Source organism: Equus quagga, chromosome 1 (assembly GCF_021613505.1).
Source record: "Equus quagga isolate Etosha38 chromosome 1, UCLA_HA_Equagga_1.0, whole genome shotgun sequence".
NCBI classification, from domain to species: Eukaryota; Metazoa; Chordata; class Mammalia; order Perissodactyla; family Equidae; genus Equus; species Equus quagga.
Window position 1 is genome coordinate 151,732,356 of NC_060267.1, and position 4,628 is coordinate 151,736,983.

General features: G+C 45.5%; 1 non-coding gene across 1 annotated transcript; it reads right to left on the reverse strand.

Annotated features, from left to right (window-relative positions):
• Positions 1 to 1,127: 1,127 nt before the first annotated feature.
• Positions 1,128 to 1,234, reverse strand: LOC124231490 (U6 spliceosomal RNA). The gene has a single exon (XR_006886566.1). It is a non-coding gene; the product is annotated as a U6 spliceosomal RNA (small nuclear RNA).
• Positions 1,235 to 4,628: the final 3,394 nt, after the last annotated feature.

Here is a 4,628-nt window from a genome sequence, read left to right on the forward strand (position 1 = left end):
TCAGCCGATGGCCTCCAGCTGGAATAGCCACTACCAAAGAGGGCCACCTTGTCCGTGGGTGTTCCCCGTGCCCAGGGGCAGCCCAGGTCTAAAGACTGATCGACATGGGGGCTCCAAAAGCCTGGCCCCTTCATCCCTACTTGGGAGAGCTCTGTAGGGCCATCCCAGCTCTAGAACTCTCCACAGAGGTGGATGAGGCTTTCGTTGATGGCATTGCAGTCTGACCTCTCCCTCTGTCCACTCCTTTTCCTCCCTTTTTCTTCCACAGGTGCTGATCCCAAGTGCACACTGGTAAATGTCCTGCAGGTTCTCCAGGTCAGAGCTGGCTTCCTGGAGAACTCAACCGTGGAAAAGCCAATCTACAGAGCTCACCCCCGGAGGAGCGCCTGGGAGGGGCACACTCCACTCAGCATACTTTGCCTCTGGAAACGATCACTCACCCTTTAGGCCCAGGGGGTCTGAGAACTTCAGCTGTGTGTCTGTGTGTGTGTGAGACAGAGTCAGAGAGAGGTGTGGATCAGGGTGTACTCATGTATATATTTATTTTACTTTCTGCTCTAACAAGGCGGTCATCACCAGATGTTTGAAACAAAATACTCACGAAAGAGAACAAACACTTCAGTGTTCTGACTTTCCAATAACAATGGGGAGTAGAGGAAGAGGGATGGAATGTTTCTGTCTCTGAGAATTTGTAAAGCTTTCAGAGTATGTGTAGAAGTGGACTACACTTCCATAAAATGCAATGCAGCATACCCAAACTCACAAAATGGAAAAAATGAGGGCCATGGTTTCTAATTCTGATTTAAAGAACCCTATCATTCATTCATTCATTCATTCATGTATTTCTCAAATATTTATTGATTGGAAGGATTCATTTTTCTATCCCTCTCCAGCTTTACTGAGATATAATTGACATATAGCATTGTGTAAGGTAAGGTGTATAATGTGATGATTTGATACATGTATTTACTGAGAAATGATTACCACAGTGAGGATAGTTAACACCTCCATCACTTCACATAGTACTTTGTTTTTTTATGGTGAAAACATTTAAGTTTTCTTAAATGTTTTTTATTTAACTCTCTAAAAATTTAACTCTCTAAAATACAAAATATATTTAACTTTCTAAAAATGTGGAACGCTTCACAAACGTACACATCATCCTTGCGCAGGGGCCATGTTAATCTTCTCTGTATCGTTCCAGTTTTAGCATGTGTGCTGCTGAAGTGAGCACTAGGAAATATTTATTGAGAATCTATTATGTACCGGGTATCAGGTTAGGTTCTGAGGAACCTTGATGGGCTCACATTTTAATGAGGGGATGGGGCCAGGGAGAGAAATGGGCAAACAAATAATTACAGCAAAAGTCAAGCAGTTTGATGACATCCTTGTCGGTGAAGCTGTGGGGAAACAGGCACTCTCATCGACTGCTGGTGAGAGTAGAAGTCAGGGGAGGTACATTTGCTGGTATTTATCAAAATTGCAAATGCACATACCTGTGGACCCAGCAACTCCACCTTAGCGAGTCTATCCTAAGGAAATAATGGTGCAAAATATCATAAACACAAGATTGTTCATTGCAGCATTATTTGTAATGAAAAAGATTGGAAGGAACCGAAATGTTCCCAAATTATGGTACAGCATGTGATGGAATACCATGGAGCTGTCGAAAAGAACGAAGCTTGATACAGAAAGATCTACAAAATATGTTAAGGCAAAGATGTAGACCAGTGTAAAAGCATTCGTGTACAAAAGAGGGGAGAAAAGAATATACTTATGTATACATGCATAGAATATCTCAGAAAGGATGCTTAAGGAATTAATATTAGTTGCCTCCTGGGAGGGGAGCTAGGTCTCCGTAGGATAGGATTATATATTCTTCTTACCGTTCAAATGATCAATCATATGAATATATTACCTTTTCAAAAAATAAATAAAAATTTCAACTTTTAAAAAAGAAATGATTATATTAAATGAGTGAAGTAGTAATGGAGGTGCACGAAAAGTACTATTGGGGTGCTGAGTAGATTTGTGTGTGAACTGTAAGACATCTGATGGGAGAGTTGGTATCAGACTAGACATCCTTTCACATCCTTAGAATCCTGTGCGTCTGTGAAAATAAGGGGTTGCCTTAGACAATGCCTGGGTTCCTTTCAAATGCCAGAATTCTGTGATTCAGTGATTTTAGAAACTGAAGGAGAATTGGGTGCAGAGGTTTGTGTATATGTGTGTGGGCAGGGAAAGCTTTAAAAATGACATGCTGGGGGTGCTCCCAATCATTGTCCCAACCACAAGTTTGTTTACGCATGTCTTCATCATGCGAAGGGAGGCAGGCCTGCCTCGGTGTGCTGATGGGTGTGGTGGCAGCCTTCGAGCAGCTCAGGTGTTACTCTGCCTCTTTAAATCAAACCAAGGCAAGTCAATTTAGGACCAGAAGTGGGAGGTTTCTGAATAATTAAAGGTTTTCGCTTGGTTTTCTTGATCTATACGTTTCTATGAACACACCAGTTGTTTTGTTAGCCTCCTGCTGTGGGAGAGATGCAACTTTGTGACTTTGGCAATTGTTGAAGAGGTTTGAAGGAAAAAACTTACGGATTTATTAGGTGATTTATCTCCGTTTTTAATAAAACAGGGGAGAAATGTTACGAGCCAAGGAGCAGCACTGGGAAAAACAAGCCAAGGCCAGGGACAAAAATAACCCACAGAAAAGATGCTTGCCTGCAGCAAACAGGATGCCACGGTGAGCCGCCAGCCCGGATTCCTTTGTGAGGCTGGGCCTCCCTCAGCGGTAGTTCCCAAGCTAAGGCGGGAAGGCTCACCTCTTGAACAATGACAGAAGTGGGGCAGGCCCAGTTCACCCGCCGAGCACACTCTGCCTGGCCTAATTCACCAGACAGAGTTCATCCACAGCTGGAGTTCTGGGTACCACAATCGGTTCTGGTTTCTTGCACAGAGTTTTGGTGACCTCCAAGGGCTCAGATTTGCTAGATGTTTCACTCCCAATCTGAAAGGCTGAGCTTGTGCACAATTCGCCTTTAACACTTTTCCGTTTTTATTCCCAGCTTCCCTAGAAAGGTCTTGGAGCCGTTCCTCTAAGGGGAGCGCTGCCCCATTTGTTACTGAGTCCCTAGGCCACCTCCTGGGTGAGCAGTAATGGAAGGCGTCTGCTGTACACATAGGGTGGTCCCCAATGAAGGACGCATCCTTGCCTCAGTCAGGTGGAAAGATTTCAGGTTCCCAAGTTCAGATACCATTAAGAAGGGCATTTCCCGGAGATGACTGGCGGTCCAACTGTACCCCAACCCTGCCCTCCACCCCTGAACTTCGGGGTGACACTGAATCTGCTTCCTGTCAGACTAGGTCTTCCACACAACTAATTAAACTACCCTCAACTATATATTTTCTTAAAATTTCTTTTCATTGTGCTGAGATGTATATAACATGAAATTGACCATTTTAGCCATCCTTAAGTGTGGAGTCCTGTGGCATTAAGTACATTCACACTGTTGTGTAGCCATCACCACCATCCGTCTCCAGAACTTTTTCATCTTTCCAGACTGAAACTACCCATCAACACGAACTCCCCGTCCTCCTCCCCTCACCCCTGCCAACCACCACTCTCTTTTCTGCTTCTATGAATTTGACTACTCTAAGCACCTCCTATGAGTGGAATCAGACAGTATTTGTTCCTTTGTAACTGTATCGCTTCACTTAGCAGGATGGCCTCAAGGTTCATCCATGCCGTAGCATGTCCTGCCTCCCACCCCCTCTCTGGTTTTTGTTCCCATCCCACGGTTGCATCCCCACAGGCTCTATATTTTCTCCTCCCGCGCCACTTTCCCCACACCCCCCACCCCTTCCACACTCTGTATTCCGTGTACTCTCTGTGACCCTCATTCTGAGGTAAACCAAATCCTTAAACTAGTCAAAGAATGTGGCCTCCATCGCGCATCAGACGCTTAACCTAGAGCAGGGGGCCCAGATCACATTCTTTAAAAGTGGGACCTTTGCAAGAATTCATTTTAAGGTCACATCCTGACAGGAGTTCTGCTAAGATTTTCAAGAAAGAAGAGAGGAAGCCGTAAAAAAAAGAGACCAGGAGACAAGAGGAAGGCATTCAAAGAGCCGCCTCTGACTTAATTGAAACCTGGTGCCCTTGGAGACCTCCATCCCCTGCAGCCTTTTCCAAGGAGCCGCTCCTCCTGTCCCCACATGCCACACCCCACACCACAGGGCCCCTCTGACACCCGTGCCCCAACTGTTTCTTTCCCACCTTTGTGGAATTGTCCAGGGTTCCCCACATTACGGAACAGGGCCAGAGAAGGGGGGGGGCGGTCAGGGGCTCCACAAATACCTGTGCATTTCCCGAGGTCTTTATGTGACAACAGCATGAAGGATGGGGGGCGGGGGGACCTCAGAAGCCAGCTGCATGCCGAGACTGAGCCTGCTTGAAGGGGAAGAATTACGAAACCCTATTAAAAATATTACCTCTTCAATCTCTTAATTTTCTTCCTGTTGGTAATGTGAGGGCTGATATATCTGGAAACCCATTGGTCAAAGGTAAATGGAATTTTTACCGCCCCTACAGGTTGTTAATCAGGTGCGCGCCACCACCAGGCGGACGCGCT